Raw genomic sequence first — 23,060 nt, 5'->3', positions numbered from 1 at the left:
TCCTGATCCTGGTGATATTGAGCTCTAGATACTCCTGCACCATCCTCTCCAGTCGTTCACTACGTGTCAGACTTGTACTCTGTAGTGATGAGCGAGCATGCTCGTTACTCAAGTTTTCCGAGCATCTTCAGCGTGCTCGGGTGTTATGTTTGAGTCATGCCATGCACATGATTTGCGACTGTTTTACAGCTTAAATAAATGTGAGGAATGCCTGTTTCTTAGGCACGTGTGTAAGCTCACCTCGGCGTAGGGCCGCCACCAGGTTCGCACCGTTATCGCACATGGCCTTCGCTGACTCCAGGTTTAGCAGAGACAGCCATTGCTCAACTCAGCCTGGAGAGCTGTCCACAACTCTTCAGCTGTATGACTGGAATCTCCAAAGCATATTAATTTTAACACATCCTGATTGCGGTGAGCCCTGACTGTGCAGTTTCGAGGTGGTGTGGATTCGCTCTGCACTGTTGGAACACGTGTCTCATTAAGGCAGATGTTGAGCGCGCAGGTGGAGGCCCTAGAGGAGGTGGAGGAGGCAGAAGCAGTGGATGAAGTGTGAAATACAGAGGATTGTTCTGCAATCCTTGGGAATTCCAAGACTTGTGGAGCAGCCCATTCCCTGCCTGCCCTCACAGTACTGAGAGAGGGCTGAGTACGGTGAACCGGACAAACTGCTGGACCGTGAGTGAGGTGCAGACGGAGATGTTATAATGGATTGAGAAAGATGTGGTGTGCTAGGGGAAACAAGCACAGCAGGCATGTGTGCTTCCATTACAGCTGACAGACTGTCACTCTGCCTGACTGGAGCGGGTAGAGAACTGAAGCTGCATGCCTCTGGGTTCACACCAAGTGGGATCTACAACCTCATCATCATCCAATGTGTTATCCCATTCCTCGCCCTGAGAGTCACCCTTCTCTTCTTGCCCTGACAGCACAGTACAGTCCATGTGAGCCTCAGGTATCTGAGTCTCATCAGGACCACCCCTACCCCGGGGGTTAACGTCTGGTGATGAGGGTCAGGAAGCTGCTCGGACCCTACTTCATCTTGCCCTGAATTCAACCTGAAAAATATTGTTTTGAGCATTAGTGCAGATGCTTTCCTCCTCTTGACTCCTCCTCTGAATCTTTGGCGTACACTTCTGATGCTCATGGCATAGAATGTGTGAACGCTACTGCAGACTCACCCATCTGTGGTTCCCTACAGTCAGGTGGGCGGTTGGATAGTTGTGACGTGGGGGGAAGTAAGGGTCATTGGGGTGCCACCTCTGTGGACTGTACTGTGTGTGATGTTGAGATGGAAGAAGAGGGGGAGAGGCCACTTGAAGCAGCACTTGCCATCCACTAGAGAACCTGCTCTTTCTGGTCCTCATCAACAAGGCATATCACTCTGCGGCTGTCAAAGAAAGGGAATGGAGTAGCCTGTCCAGTAGCAGAAGTTGTCAGTTGTCTTTGGATAGGACGTCACGGTATTGGTTCACTAGTGCTTTCACTAACATTACCACCTACCCCACATATACCTTAAACACCAAGCCTATTCCCCCTTCCACCATGACCTCTCTTTTTCCCACTCATGTTGCTGAGGTAGTGTGGGAGGATTACGCTATTAGCAACAAAAAAAAATTGTTTTTTTACTCTGCACCAGCTCTGCACACACCTGAATTTCAGCGGCACTAAATGACAAGGTGAAATGTGGCTTGCTGTATCACGTTAGCAACTGAAAAAAATCATTTTTTTACTCTGCAACAGCTCTGCACACAGCTGAATTTCTGCAGCACTAAATGACAAGGTGAGATCTCCCCTACTGTATCACGTTAGTCACAGAAGAAAGTATTTTTTAGTATGGATGAGGCCTGTATAACATACAAGATATGCTCCAAACAATTTCAAACTGAGATCTCCCCTACTGTATCACATTAGTAACAGACGAAAATATTTTTTTAGTGTGGATGAGGCCTGTACAACATACAAGATATGCTCCAAACAATTTCAAACTGAGATCTCGCCTACTGTATCATGTTAGCCACAGAAGAAAGTATTTTTTTTTAGTGTGGATGAGGCCTGTATAACATACAAGATATGCTCCAAACTATTTCAAACTCAGATGTAGCCTGCTATATCACATTTGTCACAGAAAAATATATTTTATTTTACTTTGCATGAGCAGTCCATACAGCTGAATTTCACCGCCACAAAATGACAAGGTGAGATATGGCTTGCTGTATCACGTTAGCAACTGAAAACAAAATATTTTTTTTATTCTGCAACAGCTCTGCACACAGCTGAATTTTAGCGTCACTAAATGAAAAGGTGAGATATGGCTAGGTGTATCACGTTAGCAACTGAAAAAAAAATGTTTTTTACATTGGAACAGCTCTGCACACAGCTGAATTTCAGCATCACTATATGCGAAGGTGAGATATGGCATGCTGCATCATGTTACTCACAGAAAAAAATAATTTTTTTACTCTGCTGAATTTGAACACCACGAAATGACAAGGTGACTTATGGCGTGCTGCATCACGTTACTCACAGAAAAAAATAGATTTTTTTACTCTACATACAGCTGAATTTCAACACCACAAAATGACAAGTTGGCTTATGGCGTGCTGCGTCACGTTACTCACAGACAAAATTAGATTTTTTTACTCTGCATACAGCTGAATTTCACCCCTGAAATATATCACAAGGTGGGCTACTATGGCTTGCTGTATGACATTAGCAACAGAAAAATATAGATTTTTTTACTCTGTAGGAGCTTTACATACAGCTGAATTTCAACTCCATAAAATGGCAAGGTGGGCTACTATGGCTTGCTGTATCACATTAGCAACTGAAAAAATAGATTTTTACAGGTGTACTGGTGCATGGAGCACTATAGAAACAGTGCACAACAGACTTCTATGACATGTGCCCTGCTGTCTTTGTGTGGACCTCAGCAATGGCACATGAAAAAGAAATCTGCTGGAAGGTCGATTTCACAGCCACACAGGACACTAGCTACCTAAACTATCTGACTTAGAAGCAACTGCCTATCTAACCACCTAAAATCTCTAATGAGTCCAGGAGCACTGTCAGCATCAGCCTCAGTGACCTGTTATAATCACAATATGGCGCTAACACAACATGCCCGCTATTTATATAAAAAGGGACATGTGATTTCAGCAGCCAATGGCTGTGTCTGGAAAGCGTCGATGCTTCCTGCGCCCTGATTGGCTAGCTGCAATTTGCACACATAAAGTTAGGAAAAAAAAATTACAAGCACGCTGCTCCTCTGAGCTCTTCTGAGCTCTCTCCCAAGCACCTCCCCTCATCAAACACATCCCCCTGCTCATCATACACCACCACTATCCTAGCCAAAGTGTTAAAAATAGTTTAGCTGCAATGCAATAATACCCGCACTTTTACTGAATTTTACCGATTTTTGCTGATTTTAAGAAAAAATGCTCGGGTTTCCGATCACGAATCCGAATGTGCCATATTCGTGCCAAATTTGAAATTTGCGATAGTTTTTCGAACATATTTGCTCATCACTAGTCAGAGCCACTGTGTGACTTCGTTGGAAACAGTGGCTTTGACTGGCGGAAACCTTACTGAAGAGGACAGTGTGGGAACTAGAGGCTATGACTGGCAGTGTAATGTCTTTATTACCTGTACAAGTCTCCTCTAAAATGTAAAGTGCTGCAGAATATGTTGGCGAATTAAAAAATATTATTATTATAATTGTCGGGAGTGTTTTTAACAAATAAAAGACTTTTCTGTGTGTGTGTTTATTTCTTTTTACTACTGGGTTAGTAATAGGGGTGTTTGACTGACACCTCTCCATTACTAACTCCTGGGCTTGATGTCAGCCAGTTGCTGACATCAGCCCCCCAAAAAATGACCCTCTTTCACCAATTTATTAAAGATAAAACTCACACGCTGGTCCGCTGTAGTCCACATCAAGGTCCCACCACTTGCCCCATCCAAAATTCCAGCATATGGAGCAATGTTCAGAGAACAAAGCTTCATAGGCACTAACTGCAGCAGACACTGCTGGGTCTCACAGCTGTCCATGATACCCGGCAGTGTTTGTGACCGGTAGTGACATCAGTATGTTTACCACTTACCGCCGGTCAGAGACACTCTGTGATAGCTTGGGAAACAGTGGCTTTGACTGGCTGTAACCTTATTGATGTCACCACCAGTCACAGCCTCTAGTTCCTATGCTGTCCTCTGTGTGATAGTGTGTGAACCTGCAGGGGTCCTCGATACCCAGTGGCTGTCACCGGCGGTGACTTCAGTACGTTTAATGCTGTTCAGTTCCGCTGTTTCCCACACTGTTACACAGATGACCGCATGGGTACCGCCGGCTGTTTGGGTTCCCCATTTACTTAAATGGGGTTCGAGCTCATGATCGAGTTCGGGTACCATTCTTTTTTCTAAAGTTCGGTTGAACCCAACGGACCCGAACATCCACGGGTCAGCTCATCCCTACATCTGATCTCTATAAAAAATTTAGCATTTTTATTGCTGAGCAAGTTTCTTTACAGTCATGCTATTATTTTTGTATGTTAAAAAACATGAAGAAAACAAAATAAGCATATACCCTATAGTAGGTAAGTAAATAGTAATAATACATGTAAACAACATATGGTACTTAGTTAATACTATTTTGATCAAAACAGCGTAAAAGCCATCCCACCATGACGAGGTTTACCCAGTCAGGACGATTCTAGTATTAAAATCTTAACATGTGTCAACCAACCTCAATGTGAATAAGGGCAGAGCAGGACAGGAGCCCAGCTAGTTCAGACCCCTCTCCATGGGAAGCTCAGTCCTTATTCATATTGAGGTCTGATGACACATGGGATAACATGGTAACAGTGATAAATTATTTACTAACTATAGGGTATATGGTCATTTTGTTTTCTTCTTGGGTTTTGTCTGTGAAATGGCCACAGTGTGAATATGTTCTTACATGTACTGTATACCAACTTATGCTTTGACTCATTTCTTTTCTATATGTTACAATATGCTGTCAAGTTTCCTTTAAATTACGTCAGCAACTAAATTGGAGCAACTGAAAGCTGAGAATATGCTAGATTTATCTTACATTCTGATTGCATCATCAATTTATCTAATGATTGTATGTAGTCGTGGGCAAAAGTTTTGAGTCTGACACAAATTTTGGTTTTCCAAAAGCCATTCTTACCTAATCAGTGCTTGTAGTATATCACAATTTCTGAATTTTTGTTTGCCCACTCTCTTTTTTGTAATTATACTTCATTATCAACAGAAATATCTGACTAAAATATTGAAGAACACTAAAGCAGCAAACAAATTTATTGAAGGAAGAAGATGTTTCAGATCTTTCCTGAAATGCAAAGTGCCAATGGAATAAAAAATGAAACAAGTACAAAACAGTGCTGCTCTAAAGTCGTATTTTGATAGCATAGGACAGCACACAGTATCAAAGTAGTATAACATGGCATAATACTTGAGATGGGAACATATGGCAGCACAACAGGGCACCACAAGTCAGCCTAGACAGCAAGGCATTATGTGAATTTAATTCTTCCAGAAGACACATCTTCGCAGAATAAAACCACGTACACGACAAGAATATGTAGATGAGCTTGTGCATGCAGCATGGCAACTCAAGTTAAGCAACAAGATTATTTCAGCAATTGGAGCTGTTTAATTCCATTAATACTAAAATTCTCATTAATAGTCTCCCTGTGTCCAACCCTCAATATGGGAATCAAAGATTTCTACTCTTGCCCAAATCATATATGCATGCAACTGAAGCAAACACAAAAATATAAAATTAAACATTTCTTGCTCTGCATTAACTTTAACAGATAGAGGCCATAAACGTAAATCTATAGAAAATTGCCAGGGGTGCCAAAGAAATATGTAACAGAAATTTCTAGAGACACCAGAATTGTGCAACTATTTAGCATATGATTAGTTATGCAGATTCATGTCATGTCGATGCATTGTTTCTGCTCTGATTCTGATGGGGGAAAAATATTTTTCTTCCTATATACTAAAAATTACAGCCTGTTCTCACATTCCATAATAGCTCAATATGTTATTAGGTTGATTCCCAAGTGAAAGGTCACCAATTCAAATGGAGGAGCAGCCATGAAGAAGATTTCCAAAGAAAAGAGAAACAGTAACATCCAGCTCATCGATAGTGGTCTTTCAGCTAAGAAAATTGCCAAACTGCTTCATGTGAGTGCCATGACAGAATATGAAATGAAGTCCGTCCATCCATTCAAAAGTCAAGAGGTGGATGTCTATGCAAAATATCAGAGTCAACAAGTTGGTTCATCACTTCACCATCTGGCTACTTCATTTCCTTTCCGCTGACATCCCCACTATCATCATGGGTGACTTCAACATCCCCATTGACACTTGCCTCTAAGCTTCTATTCCTCACTTCCTCTTTCGGCCTTACGCAATGGTCTTCCGCTGCCACTCACAAAGATGGTCACACTCTGTACCTCATCTTCACCCACCTCTGTTCCCTGTCTAACCTCTCTAACTCGCCCTTCCCTCAGTGTGACCACAACCTACTTACATTCTCTACCCTCTCCTCTCCAAGGCAACAATCCCCAATCCACAAACTTGCATATCCTCACAGAAAACACCTTGACCTACACTCACTCTCTGAATCCCTCCTTCCTCTTACAGACATCAGTTCCTTCCATGACGCAGATGTTGCTGCCTCTTTATATAACACCACAATAGCTGCAGCTCTCAATTCGGTCGCCCCCCCTCACACATACCAAAGCTCACACAATCAACAGGCAACACTGGCACATCAGCTTACCAAAGAACTACGATGGGCCTCGAGGGTTGCTGAGCCTAGATGGAAGAGGTCCCTCTCCAATGAGCACTTCATTGCATTCTAACAGTCCCTCACTACCTTCAAGTCCACACTTACTGCAGCAAAACAAACATACTTCTCATCCCTCATATCCTCCCTGTCTCACAACCCTAAATAGCTATTTAACACTTTCAATTCTCTCCTCCGCCTCCTCCCTCTCCTCTCATCTAAGCCAAAGACTTTGCCTCATTCTTCAAGCAGAAGATTGACACCATCAGACAAAGCTTTTGCCTAAAGTCCCCCCCAGCCCCCCCTCACACCTACTCAATCCTCGTCCTCCAAAACCAGCTTCTCCACCATTACAGAAGATAAACTTTCCTCTTTACTCTCCAAATCACTCCTCACCACCTGTGAGCTTGACCCAATCCTGTCCCACCTCATCCCCAGCCTTACCACTATCTTCATCCCAACCCTAACCCACCTCTTCAACATGTCACTAACAACTGGTGTTTTCCCCTCATGCTTCAAACATGCCTCGATTACACCCATCCTCAAAAAGCCCTCCCTTGACCCATCCCCTTTGACAAGCTGCCGCCCCATATCACTTCTTATCTATGCCTCAAAACTACTGGAACAACATGTCCACTTTCAACTGTCCTCCCACCTCTCCTCCTGCTCTCTCTTTGACCACCTCCAATCTGGCTTCTGGCTGCACCATTCTACTGAAACTGCCCTGACTAAAGTCACCAATGACCTACTAACCGCCAAATCCAAGCAACACTACTCTGTCCTCCTCCTCCTATACCTGTCATCTGCCTTTGACACAGTGGACCATTCCCTCTTACTACAGACTCTCTCATCTCTCAGCATCACAGACTTAGCCCTATCTTGAATCTCTTCATACCTAATAGACAGGACATTCAGTGTCTCCCACTCACTCACCACCTCCTCATCTCGCCCCCTATCTGTCGGTGTCTCCAAAGGTTCAGTTCTAGGACCCCTGCTCTTCTCCATCTACACATTTGGCCTGGGACAGCTCATAGAGTCTCATGGCTTTCAGTATCACCTCTATGCTGATGACACACAGATCTACATCTCTGGACCCGATATCTCCTCCCTACTAACCAAAATCTCACAATGTCTGTCTACTATCTCCTCCTTCTTCTTTGCCAGATTTCTAAAACTAAACACGGATAAAACAGAATTCATCATCTTTTCACCTTCCCATTCATCCTCCCATCTGACCTATCCAACGTCACTGGCCATTCACGCTCTCCAGTCCTGCAAGCTCGCAGCCTTTGGGGTAACCGTGGACTCTGATCTCTCCTTCAAACCACATATCCAAGTCCTTTCCACTTCCTACTGACTCCAACTCAAAAATATTTCCCCCTTGCACAGAGACTCCAGTTCAAAACCCTAACCACGGCATACAAAGTCTTCCCGAACCTGTCTCCTCCATATATCTGTGACCTAGTCTCCGGGTAAATATCTCCATGCAACCTCCAATCCTCACAAGATCTCCTGCTCTACTCCCCTCTTATCTCCTCTTTCCACAATCGCATACAAGATTTCTTCCGTGCACCTACTCTGGAATTCTCTACCTATGTAATTTACCATGCAAATACAGTCATGGGCAAAAGTTTTGAGAATGACACCAAAATTATATTTTCACATGATCTGCTGGCCTCTGGTTTTTATTAGTGTTTGTCTGATGTTTATATCACATACAGAAATATAATTGCAATCATATTATGAGTACCAATAGGTTATATTGACAGTTAGAATGAGTTAATGCAGCAAGTCAATATTTGCAGTGTTGCCCCTTCTTCTTCAAGACCTCTGTAATTCTCCCTGGCATGCTCTCAATCAACTTTTTGACCAAATCCTGACCGATAGCAGTCCATTCTTGCATAATCAATGCTTGCATTTTGCCAGAATTTGTTGGTTTTTGTTTGTCCACCCGTCTCTTGATGATTGACCACAAGTTCTCAATGGGATTAAGATCTGGGAGTTTCCAGGCCATGGACCCAAAATCTCTATGTTTTGTTCCATGAGCCATTTAGTTATCACCTTTGCTTTATGGCAAGGAGCTCCATCATGCTGGAAAAGGCATTGTTGGGCGCCAAACTGCTCTTGGACGGTTGGAAGAAGTTGCTCTTGGAGGACATTCTGGTACCATTCTTTATTCATGGCTGTGTTTTTAGGCAAGACTGTGAGTGAGCCGATTCCCTTGGCTCAGAAGCAACCCCACACATGAATGGTTTCAGGATGCTTTACAGTTGGCATGAGACAAGACTGGTGGTAGCGCTCACCTCTTCTTCTCCGAATAAGCTGTTTTCCAGATGTCCCAAACAATCGAAAAGGGGATTCATCAGAGAAAATGACTTTGCCCCAGTCCTCAGCAGTCCACTCCCTGTACCTTTTGCAGAATATCAGTCGGTCCCTGATGTTTTTTCTGGAGAGAAGTGGCTTCTTTGCTGCCCTCCTTGAAACTAGCCCTTGCTCAAAGAGTCTCCGCCTCACAGTGCGTGCAGAAGCACTCACACCAGCCTGCTGCCATTCCTGAGCAAGCTCTGCACTGCTGGTAGTCCGATCCCGCAGCTGAAACAGTTTTAAGATACGGTCCTGGCGCTTGCTGGTCTTTCTTGGGCGCCCTGGAGCCTTTTTGACAACAATGGAAGCTCTCTCCTTGAAGTTCTTGATGATGCGATAGATTGTTGACTGAGGTGCAATCTTTGTAGCTGCGATACTCTTCCCAGTTAGGCCATTTTTGTGCAGTGCAATGATGGCTGCACGTGTTTCTTTAGAGATAACCATGGTTAACTGAAGAGAAACAATGATACCAAGAACCAGCCTCCTTTTAAAGTGTCCAGTGATGTCATTCTTACTTAATCATGACTGATCGCCAGCCCTGTCCTCATCAACACCCACACCTGTGTTAATGAATCAATCACTAAAACGATGTTAGCTGCTCCTTTTAAGGCAGGACTGCAATGATGTTGAAATGTGTTTTGGGGGTTAAAGTTCATTTTCTGGGCAAATATTGACTTTGCAAGTACAGTCATTGCTGTTAAGCTGTTCACTCTTTGACATTCAGGAGTATATGCAATTGCCATTACAAAAAATGAAGCAGTAAACTTTGGAAAAATTACTATTTGTCTCATTCTCAATACTTTTGGCCATGACTGTAGACAGCGTGTCTGAAACTCTTAACACGTCAGGATGACAATCAGAATGTCAGATATTAAAAGTAAAACACCCCTGTAGTTTGTGTGCTAAATAGGCATAATTAAAAAATAAATAATAATAATATTTCTATTGAGATTTGAACTGTAACACTGTAGTTTCAGAGGCTGATGCCTTACCATTGAGCTATCCAGTGAAGTGATAGTAACTGCAGCTTTTCTTGTGTGTTATGAGGTCAACCATGAAAATACTCAGGGTGACTAAAAGTCATTATGATTCTGATGTTTGAAGAAAGTCACACATCAAAATCAAACATCATTTGAATTTGGTTTGCTTGCAGTCTGTGCATAAGTCCCAAAGAGTTTCAGACAGGTTTGCACTGAAAATCATATAACCAAATAAAACTCCTATGTTTCTTCAACTGAGTTAATAGCTCAGTGGACTGGTTTCTGGACACAGAATTTTAGGTTCAAGTCCCATCAGCGAACTGTGACTTTTTTTTTTTATTATTATTATTACAGTTGTAAAAGTCACTTATCAAAGTCACTTGTCAGAATTACTTGTCAGAGTCACTTGTCAGGATCACTTGTCAAAATCATTTGTCAGAATCACTTGTCAAAATCACTTGTCAGGATCACTTGTCAGGATCACTTGTCAGAATCACTTGTCAGGATCATTTCTCAAGATCACTTGTCAGGATCACTTGTCAGAATCACGTGTCAAAATCACTTGTCAGGATCACTTGTCAGAATCACTTGCCAGAATCACTTGTCAGGATCACTTGCCAGACAGGGTATTTAGCCTCAAACTGACATCATTCTGATGTTTGATTTTGATATCTGATCATGTCCTAAAATGGACACTGTAATCACAAGGTCTATCAGTTCTTGTGCGACAAACACGGCAGTGGAGGTGGCTCATATGCTTCGTAAAAGTGAGATCACAGACGTCTATGTAATCACTACGTTACAGAAGTTTGGAATGGTGGCCCAAAAAAAGGTGAAGAAGCCTTGATTTCAATGTCGTAATAAGAAGTGTTGACTAAAGTTTGCAAAAAAGTAAGAAAAGAGGACAGTAGAAGATTGGAAATAGTTGATTTTAAGCGATAAGATGAAAGTCTATAGACTAGGCTCTGATGTGTGCAAATGGGCCTGAAAGAAACAAACAAAAAGGGGCTAACGGATTGTGAAATTGAAAGAACAGTCAAGTTTGGTGGAGGAAGCCTGATGATATGGGGTTGTTTCACAGCCAAGGGCATTAGATACAGTTATATGAAAAAGTTTGGGCACCCCTATTAATCTTAAGCTTAATGTTTTATAAAAATTGGTGTTTTTGCAACAGCTATTTCAGTTTCATATATGTAATAACTGTTGGACACAGTAATGTTTCTGCCTTGAAATGAGGTTTATTGTACTAACAGAAAATGTGCAATCTGCATTCAAACAAAATTTGACAGGTGCATAAGTATGGGCACCCCACCAGAAAAGTGACATTAATATTTAGTAGATCCTCCTTTTGCAAAAATAACAGCCTCTAGTCGCTTCCTGTAGCTTTTAATGATTTCCTGGATCCTGGATGAAGGTATTTTTGACCATTCCTCTTTACAAAACAATTCCAGTTCAGTTAAGTTTGATGGTCGCCGAGCATGGACAGCCCTCTTCAAATGATCCCACAGATGTTCAATGATATTCAGGTCTGGGGACTGGGATGGCCATTCCAGAACATTGTAATTGTTCCTCTGCATGAATGCCTGAGTAGATTTGGAGTGGTGTTTTGGATCATTGTCTTGCTGAAAGATCCATCCCCTGCGTAACTTCAACTTTGTCACTGATTCTTGAACATTATTGTCATGAATCTGCTGATACTGAGTGGAATCCATGCGTCCCTCAACTTTAACAAGATTCCCGGTGCCGGCATTGGCCACACAGCCCCAAAGCATGATGGAACCTCCACCAAATTTTACTGTGGGTAGCAAGTGTTTTTCTTGGAATGCTTTGTTTTTTTGCCGCCATGCATAACGCCTTTTTATATGACCAAACAACTCAATCTTGGTTTCATCAGTCCACAGGACCTTCTTCCAAAAAGAAATTGGCTTCTCCAAATGTGCTTTTGCATACCTCAGCCGACTCTGTTTGTGGCATGCTTGCAGAAACGGCTTCTTTCGCATCACTCTCCCATACAGCTTCTCCTTGTGCAAAGTGCGTTGTATAGTTGACCGATGCACAGTGACAGCATCTGCAGCAAGTTGATGCTGCAGCTCTCTGGAGGTGGTCTGAGGATTGTCCTTGACTGATCTCACCATTCTTCTTCTCTGCCTTTCTGATGTTTTTCTTGGCCTGCCACTTCTGGCCTTAACAAGAACTGTCCCTGTGTTCTTCCATTTCCTTACTATGTTCCTCACAGTGGAAACTGACAGGTTAAATCTCTGAGACAGCTTTTTGTATCCTTCCCCTGAACAACTATGTTGAATAATCTTTGTTTTCAGATCATTTGACAGTTTTTTTGAGGAGCCAATGATGCCACTCTTCAGAGGAGATTCAAACAGGAGAACTACTTGCAAGTGGCCACTTTAAGTAGCTTTTCTCATGATTGCATACACCTGGCTATGAAGTTCAAAGCTCAATGAGGTTACAAAACCAAAAAAAGTGCTTTAGTAAGTCAGTAAAAAGTAGGTAGGAGTATTTAAAACAAGAAAATGATAAGGGTGCCCATACTTATGCACCTGTCAAATTTTGTTTGAATGCAGATTGCACATTTTCTGTTAGTACAATAAACCTCATTTCAAGGCAGAAACATTACTGTGTCCAACAGTTATTACATATATCAAACTGAAATAGCTGTTGCAAAAACACCAATTTTTATAAAACATTAAGCTTAAGATTAATAGGGGTGCCCAAACTTTTTCATATAACTGTACTTGACCAGGATCGATGGTGGTCTCAATGCTGAGCTATATGTGAGTATTCTACAAGAGGAGTTACTTCATACACTCGAGTACTATGGGTATGAAAAGGATGACATAGTGTTCCATCAGGACAACGACCTGAAGCATACATCGAGATTGGTGAAGAAATGGTTCAATGACAATGAAGTACACATGCTGGATTGAAGAAAACTCTGTATACCTACTCAAGTGAGTCGACCAGTATGCACCAACTTTGGGAATGTGTAGAAGAGACTTGGGATCAGATTTCGGTTGAGACATGCTTAAATCTGATCGAGAGCATGCCCAGAAGGATTTGGGCAGTGTTGAAAGCCAAAGGTGGATTTACAAAATACTAACTAAAAAATAATATTTAGATTTTTAGGAGCAAAACAGTAACAATGCAGTGACATGACAAGAGTCTACATAACTAATCATATGCTGAATAGATGATTGTTTATAAAATGATGATAGTCTCACATTCAAAGCAGTAGTGGATGATGAAATATGGAGCCTGAAAGTGAAAAGTTCAAAATATTGATACTCTTTTGCTTGTCAGTGTAAAATTTTTTTGCACACGGTAAATTGTATGTATTATTGTTTTACTTCTTGGATTACAGGGTTTGAGGTCCCTAGTGATAAGCAGCTGCGCTCATTACAGCCATATGACAAAACAAAGCTAGGAGTGAAGGAGCATAACATTGTGTGGTACTGAACTCAAGTAAGAAATTGAAACTCATATAGCAAAATATACGGTATAAAGTGAACTAGATAGAAGAATCAATAAAGGATGAAGCCAAGTGATCGATAAGTGAGTCCTTTAATAAAGGTAGGAAGTGTTTAAATTGATTGATATTTCAAAGTGAAATATTACATGAGAAGTTTAAAGGAAGAAATGAAAAGGAAACTAATTAAATAATATTTTTAAAAAGTTCTGTTAAAAGTAGAGATGAGTGGATCAGGCAATATACAAAATTGTCTGTCTGTGCAGATTTTCAAAAGAAATTTAAATTTAATGTCCCTTATCGAGCTCTGGGGTTGCTCCCCATCCCCAAAGCATAATAAATGTAAAAAAATAAAATATATGTATTTATACTCACCACTCACCTCTCCGGCCACTCCTGTTGCTTCCTGCCCACTGTCCGGTCCTCCCCACCTCCATCGCGCATTATTCTCCACCAATTTAATATCCCTTATTGTGCTCTAGAATCTCTCCAGACCCCTGAGCATAATAAAGGTAAGATGTAAAAAAAATATATATATATTTATACTCAAATCACCACTCATCTCTTTGCCCTATGTCCAGTCAGAGGCACAGAAGACTGGACAGTGGGCAGATTGCAGTAGGGACAGCCTCTGTCCATGCCTCTATCACACCACATCTCTGGTCTGATGTTCACTTTAGGCTGGGACTTCCAGCCGTGAGCAGGCCCTGAAATTCACTACGCATGCTCCAGGGACTACTCATAGCAGGAAGGCCCAGCCTAGAGCCAATGCCAAGCTGTGACTTCTGACTGCAGGCCCAGAGGTCACTGCACATGCATAGTTAACTTCGGGGTCTGCTCGTGGCCAGAAGCCCAGGCCTGTAGAGATGAACTCTGACCCATTATCCACTACAGGCCTGGGCTTCATACCTCCAGTCCCGGGTCTCATACCGGAAAAATCCCCGCATCACACAGTGCCTGCACTGGGTGGATTCATAAGTCTGCAGTCACACGGAGTGACTGCAGACTTATCAGTTTTGACCGGAAAACCCCTTTAATGACCTTATGCTAATCCCAGGTTACTGTCTTAAATTCACAAGTGTGGAGACTTCAGGCCTGTACATGTCAGCGACTGGTTAATGTTTCACATCTACCGTATATCCAAGTGAAGAGTATGCGAATAAAATGATTTGGAAATCTCTTATAGTCATAATTTATTCACTACCAAACATAGACAAAGATCAGAAGCTGAATGTTAGACATTTTTCCATTTCATTTGAAAATAGTAACTCATTTAAAAATTTATGGCAGCAACACATCTTAAAAATGATGAGGCAGGGCCGTGTCTACCATTGTGTAGCATTCCCTCTTCATTTTACAAAAGTCTGTAAATATCTGTGAAGTGAGAAGACCAATTGCTGAAGTTTTGGGAGATGAATGTTGTCCTAATCTTGTCTGATGTAGGATTCTAGCTAATCAGTAGTCCAGGATCTTCTTAGCTGAGTTTTTCGTTTCATAATGCGACAAATGTTTTTAATTGGTGAAAGATCTTTACTGAAAGAGACCAGTTCATCACCCGAACTCTTCATCTGTGAAGCCATGCTGTTGTGATGGATGCAGTATGTGGTTTAGCATTGTCTCGCTAAATATGCAAAGCCTTCCCTGACTTAAACGTTGTCTGGATGGAAGCATACACACGTGATCTAAATTGTTGGTACCCCTCGTTTAACCACTTCGAGCCAGAGCCTGTTTTTGCCTTCGTGACCGGGCCAATTTTTTCAATTCTGACCACTGTCACTTTATGAAGTAATTACTCTGGAACGCTTCAACGGACTCCCCTGATTCTGAGAATGTTTTTTCGTGACATATTGTACTTCATGATAGTGGTAAAATTTCTTCGATATCACTTGCGTTTATTGGTGAAAAAATCAGAAATTTGGCGAAAATTTTGAAAATTTTGCAATTTCCAAACTTTGAATTGTCATGCTCTTAAATCAGAGAGATATGTCACACAAAATAGTTAATAAATAACATTTTCCACATGTCTAATTTACATCAGCACAATTTTGGAACCAAAATTTTTTTTGTTAGGAAGCTAAAACTGCACCCCTCAAGGTGCTCAAAACAACATTCAAGAAGTTTATTAACCCTTCAGGTGTTTCACGGGAATTTTTGGAATGTGGAAGAAAACAATGAACATTTAACTTTTTTTCACAAAAATGTTACTTTAGACCCAATTTTTTTATTTTCACAAGGGTAACAGGAAAAAATGGAATACATAATTTGTAGTGCAATTTCTCATGAGCGCGCTGATACCCTATATGTGAGGGAAAACCACTGTTTGGGCGCACTGCAGGGTTCGGAAGGGAAGGAGCGCCATTAGACTTTTTGAATGTAAAATTTGTTTGAATAATTAGCAGATGCCATGTTGCGTTTGGAGAGCTCCTGATGTGCCTAAACAGTGGAAACCCCCCATAAGTGACACCATTTTGGAAACTAGACCCCTTAGGGAACTTATCCAGATGTGTGGTGAGCACCTTGAACCCCAAGGTGCTTCACAGAAGTTTATAATATTGAGCTGTAAAAATAGAATTTTCACATTTTTCCCACAAAAACGTATTTCATCCCTTAATTTTGCATTATCATAAGGGTAATAGAATAATTTGCACCATGAAATTTGTTGTGCAATTTCTCCTGAACACGCTGATACCCCATATGTGGAGGCAAACCACTGTTTGGGCGCACGACAGGGTTTGGAAGGGAAGGAGCGCCAGGTGACTTTTTGAATGTAAAATTTTCTTGAATAATTAGCGTACGCCATGTTGCATTTGGGGAGCCCCTGATGTGCCTAAACAGTGGAAACCCCCCACAAGTGACACAATTTTGGAAACTAGACCCCTTAGGGAACTTATCTAGATGTGTGGTGAGCACCTTGCACCCCCAGGTGCTTCACAGAAGTTTATAATATTGAGCCGTAAAAATAAAATTTTCACATTTTTCCCACAAAAAATATTTTTTATTCCCTAATTTTGCATTATCATAAGGATAACAGGAGAAATTGCACCATGAAATTTGTTGTGCAATTTCTACTGAGTAAGACGATACCCCATATGTGGGGGAAAACTACTATTTGGGTACACTGCAGGGTTCGGAAGGGAAGGAGCGCCATTTGACTTTTTGAATGTAAAATTTGTTTGAATAATTAGCGGACGCCAAGTCGCATTTGGGGAGCCCCTAATGTGCCTAAACAGTGGAAACCCCCCACAAGTGACACCATTTTGGAAAATAGACCCCTTAGGGAACTTATCTAGATGTGTGGTGAGCACCTTGCACCCCCAGGTGCTTCACAGAAGTTTATAACATTGAGCCATAAAAATAAAATTTTCACATTTTTCCCACAAAAAATGTTTTTCATTCCCCAATTTTGCATTATCATAAGGATAACAGGAGAAATTGCACCATGAAATTTGTTGTGCAATTTCTCCTGAGTACGCCTATACCCAATATGTGGGGGAAAACCACTGCTTTGGTGTACGGCAGGGTTTGAAAGAGAAAGGAGCGCTATGTTGGCTGGGATAGGTTGCAGACACCATGTCACATTTGAAGAGTCGCTGACATGCCGAAACAGCAGAAACCCCCACAAGTGACCCCATTTTGTAAACTACACCTCTCAAGGAATTCATCTAGGGAAGTAGTGAGTATTTTTAAATTTTTAAATTTATACCATTGGGCAGTGAAAAAAACATAATTATATTTTTACCGCAAAAAAAGTTTTACCCTCAGATTTTACATTTTCACACAGGGCAATGGGTAAAATTGGTGCCGAAATGTGTCACGCAATTTCTTCTAAAAGTGGCAATACCCCATATGTGACTGTATCGTACCGCTTAGCCATACGGCGAGATCTGGGAGGGACGGAGCACTATTTGACAATTGGAGAACAAATTATTGTAGAATAGGCATTTGGATTTGGGAGCACAAAATTTTCTGAATTTCTTTTGGGGGGCAAGGGCCATTTCGCTTTTCCAGAGCCTTTCTGCTACCAGTAACTTGGAATATTTTTAACAGATGACGGACCTGAGTAGTGACTAGCTTTTTTTGAGGACTGAGTTGAAGCTTTTATTGGGAACATTTTACATAACATTTATCCGGCGCTCTAGGCTGAGCACTTACATCGGGGTTTCCATCTAAATTTCCAAGTGATGTAATTCAGATGAAACCCCTGCGGGATCCATTCACTGTAATGAGGCAGCAGAGTTACTCTGGACTCCGTCTTGCCTCTGTTTAGCGGTGTCCTTTTTTCAGAAGTGCACAAAACTGTGGCGAACCGCACTTTTATGCACGCCTAAAAAAACTGACACCGTGGGATCGCAGGCCAGACGGCATCCACAGTGGCCTATATCTGCCTCATTACAGGGAATCTTCCGTCATGGGTTCTGTCTGAATCACGTATTTTAGAGATTTACACGGAAACTCTGGTGTAAGCGCTCAGCGCAGAGCGCAGGATAAATGTGAGCAGAGCCTTACTGCGATCTTTGGGAGACATAATAAACAAATCAGTAGCAGGTGAAGAATTGGTTTTATTTATTTTTTACGCCATTCCTCGTGCGGTATAAGTGATGAGATTACTTTATATTTCGGGTCGGTGCGATTACAGACATACCAGATTTATATCGGGTTTTTATGATTGACAGCTGTCACACACTAAGAGACGCTTTTTTTTGCAAAATCTAGTTTTTGCATCGCCATATTTTGAGAGCTATAATTTTTCCATATTTCGGCCGACAGAGTCATGTGATGGCTTGTTTTTTGCGGGATGAGTTGACATTTTTATTGGTACCATTTTTGGGTACATGACATTTTTTGATCGCTTTCTATTCCGTTTTTTGGGAGGTAAAATTAACAAAAACCAACAATTCAGGAATTGTTTTTTGAGTTTTTTTTTTATGCCGTTCTGCGTGTGGTAAAAGTGATAAGGCGGCATTATTCTTTGGGTGAGTACGTTTACAGCAATACAACACTTACTATATATATTTTTATGTTTTGGCGCTTTTACGCAATAAAAGAATATTATAGAAAAAATATTTTTTTTGCATCGCTTTATTCTGAGAGCTATAACTTTTTTATTTTTCGACTGATGGAGCTGTATGGCGGCTTTTTTTTTCGCGGAACAAGATGACGTTTTCAGCGGTACCATTTTTATTTCCATTTTGCTTTTTGATCGCATTTTTTTCCACTTTTTGTGGCGATATGATGAAAAAAGCATAGTTTTTTGCTCCGTTTTTTATTTATTTTTATTACGGTGTGCCCAGAAAGAGTTAATTAGTGTAACAGTTTTATAGATCGGGTTGTTTCAGACGTGGCGATACCAAATATGTGTACTTTTTTTGTTTTTTGCATAAATATATGGATTTATTGGTTTAATATTTTATTTATTTTTTTTTATTTATTTTGTGATTTATTTAAATAGTTTGAAAACATTTTTTAGACTTTTTTTTTTTACAATTTTACTTAGTCCCTGTATGGGACATTAATTTTTATTTTTCTAATCACTGATCTCATGCAATGTAATAGACATGTATTACATGGCATGACATCTTTTCTGACTGTTTCACAGTCAGTGTCTCCTGTTGGACTCAGCTGCAGGGCTGAGCTCAGCAGGACACCATATATGGCAGATCTGGAGGCGGTCATGTTACCTCCAGCTGCAATAACAACAGCAGGTCCTGGAAGAAATCAGGGGGCCGTCGGAGAGGTAAGTTGACGACCCCCTCTCCTCTCACTATCTTCTGTATGCCGCGATCACTATAGATCGCGGCATATAGAAGAAAGCAAAGGGTTAACATCATTGGGACCTGATCCAATCAGGTCCCGATGATGTCCCCTGTCAGAGCTATCGCTCTGCACTGGAACTGCAGCACTTGCAGGACCCTGGGGGTTCTGAGGGCTGCGGGACCACCCACCATTTTTAAACGTCGGCGCTGCACAGAGCCCAGGCAGCGCCGACGTTTATGTACAGTGGGCGGTCCTGAACCGGTTAATGAAAGAAAAACCCACAATGGTCACAGAAATAACTTGAATCTGACAAAAATAATAATAAATTAAAAATCTATGAAAATGAACAAATGAAAGTCAGACATTGCTTTTCAACCCTGCTTCCACAGAATTTAAAAAAAAAATAAACTCATGAAATAGGCCTGGACAGAAATGATGGTACCCTTAACTTAATATTTTCATGAACAACCTTCTGAGGCAATCACTGCAATCAAACAATTCCTGTAACTGTCAATGAGATTTCTGCACCTCTCGACAGGTATTTTGGCCCACTCCTCATGAGCAAACTGCTCCAGTTGTCTCGTGTTTGAAGGTTGCCTTTTCCAGACGGCATGTGTCAGCTCTTTCCAAAGATGCTCAATAGGATTTAGGTCAGGGCTCATAGAAGGCCACTTCAGAATAGTCCAATGATTTCCTCTTAGCCATTCTTGGGTGTTTTCATCTGTGTGTTTTGGGTCATTATCGTGTTGCAAGACCCATGTCGTGCAACTGAGACCAAGCTTTCTGACACTGGCCAGCACATTTCTCTCTAGAATCCCTTGATAGTCTTGACATTTCATTGTACCCTGCATAGATTCAAGACACCCTGTGCCAGATGCAGAAAAGCAGCCCCAGAAAATAACAGATACTCCTTCATGTTTCGCAGTAGGGACAGTGTTCTTTTCTTGATATGCTTCATTTTTCCATCTGTAAACATAGAGCTGATGTGCCTTGCCAAAAACTTCCATTTTTGTCTCATCTGTCCATAGGACATTCTCCCAGAAGCTTTGTGGCTTGTCAACATGTAGTTTGGCAAATTCCAGTCTGGCTTTTTTATGATTTTTTTTCAACAATGGTGTCCTCCTTGGTCGTCTCCCATAAAGTCCACTTTGGATCAAACAATGATGGATGGTGGATCTGACATTGATGTTCCTTGAGCTTGAAGTTCACCTTTAATCTCTTTAGAGGTTATCCTGGGCTCTTTTAGAACCATTCGTATTATCCGTCTCTTTGATTTGTTATCAATTTTCTTCCTGCGGCCACGTCCGGGGAGGTTGGCTACAGTCCCATGGATATTACATTTCTGAATAATATGTGCAACTGTAGTCACAGGAACATCAAGCTGCTTGGAGATGGTCTTATAACCTTTACCTTTAACATGCTTGTCTGTAATTTTCTTTCTAATCTCATGAGACAACTCTTTCCTTTGCTTCCTCTGGTCCATGTTGAGTATGGTACACACCATGTCACCAAATAGCACAGTGAGTATCTGTAGCCCTATATACAGGCCCACTGAATGATTACAAGATTGTAGACACCTGTGATGCTAATTAGTGGACACAACTTGATTTAACATGTCCCTTTTGTCACATTATTTTCAGGGGTACCATCATTTCTGTCCAGGCCTATTTCATGAGTTTAATTTTTTTAATAACTCTGTGGTAGCAGGGTTGAAAAGCAATGTCTGACTTTCATTTGTTCATTTCCAGAGATTTTTAATTTATTATTACTTTTGTCAGATTCAAGTTATTTCTGTGACCATTGTGTGTTTTTCTTTCATTAAACGAGGGGTACCAACAATTTTGACCACATGTGTATGTGATTCTAAAACCTACATATTATTGTGCCTTTCAAGACGTGTAGGCTGCCAATGGCATAGACACTAATGCCACTCCATATTATCAGAAATGCAGGCTTATGAACTGTGTGCTGATAACAAATTGGATGGTCTCTCTTATATTGAGTCTGCAGGACATGACATCCATGGTTTCCATAACGAATTTCAAATTTTGATTCATCTGACCACAGAACATTTTTTCCATTTGGCCTTAGACAAATATAAATGAGCTTTGGCCCTGAAAAGAAGGCAGCATTTCTGAATTGTGTTGATATATGGCTTCTTCTTTGCATGATAGACCTCTAACTTGAATTTGAATTAGTGAATTGTATGTAGAACTGTGTTCATAGAAAATGATTTCTGAAAATATTCCTGAGCCCATGCAGGGATTTGCACACATGACTCATATTATTTTAATGCAGTGCCACCTGAGGGTTCATAAATCATGACCATCCAGTATTAACCGTTGACTTTGTCCCTTGTGCACATGGATTCATCCAGAATCTATGCAACTTTTGAAGATATTATGTGCTAAAGTTGATGGGATTTTGAAAGTCTTTGCAATTTTACATTGAGGAACATTTTTTTTTAAATTGTTCCACAAATTTTAAACACAATTGTTCAAAGACTGGTGAACTTCTGACCTTCTTTGCTTCTGTGAGACTCTGCCTTTCTGTCATGCTCTTTCTATACTCATGTCACTTAGTTGAAAACTGATCCTGCAGCAGTTTTTTATTAGTACCACTTAATCTTCAAGCACTCTCTTACCCTGTCCCAACATTTTTTTAGATGTGTTGCTGCAATCAATGTCTCAATAAGTTAACGTTTTCAAATGAAATGGAAAAAATGTCTAACTTTCAGCTTTTGATGATGTGTGTTTTATGTTCTGCTGTGAATAAAAAAATGACTACAGTATAAGAGATTTTCCAAATAAATGAATTCATGTTTCCTTAACACTTTACACAGTATCCCAAGTTTCTTGGATTTGGGGTTGTACTTTAATTTTATAATGAAAAGCAAATATAGTTATTAAAATAAATGTTGTGAGATGTCCTTCACATAACTCTTGTGGTATAGCGAATTGCTTGGCTGTATGCGGAGGTAGACAAAGGACACTGTCTCTTTAAATTTCAGGTTAGTTTATTAGGCGTCATAAACTACCCTGGAGTCCATAAAGAAAAACACAGCTAAAACTGACAAAACAAAATACAAAGTTGCAGCACAGTCCGTATATCGGCCGGGGGCCGGCCGCTCAGGATTAGACACACACGGGTCAGCACAACATGTGCAAACTCCTCTCTGGAGCAGGTTTCTTCAAACACTGACCACACCTGAGAGTAAAGGCTGGCTATTTAAAACCCAGACCACTCCCTGGATTAGAGATATGATGGATGGCTTCCCGCCCTCCACTTCACCAGCCACTAAAAACATGCCCTTGTAAACCTGTCTTGTTAACCCTCTCTACACCTAATGTGCAGGAGAAACTCCCATGTTTCACATCACTGAAGCTAATAGTGAAATATATCTCCCTTCCGACACACTGCCAATGACTTTGTCACATAATACATATTTCAATGTTTAAATTATAGGTTTGTTATGCTTTGACAAAAATCTATTATTTTATACCACATACATTGACCAAATTTGTAAGAAATTAGTAAGAAAATAATATACTAATGACTGGTCACATTTATCATCAAAAATAATGATTGGTTATGTGCTAATAATTCATGTCTGCTGTTTCCTCTATCACAGATAAAGATAAGGCTAGGGCTACATCACAACTTT

Source organism: Phyllobates terribilis, unplaced genomic scaffold (assembly GCF_046119375.1).
Source record: "Phyllobates terribilis strain yellow unplaced genomic scaffold, ASM4611937v1 Scaffold_3__8_contigs__length_932513732, whole genome shotgun sequence".
In the NCBI taxonomy this organism is placed as follows: Eukaryota; Metazoa; Chordata; class Amphibia; order Anura; family Dendrobatidae; genus Phyllobates; species Phyllobates terribilis.
This window is presented reverse-complemented; position numbering follows the sequence as displayed.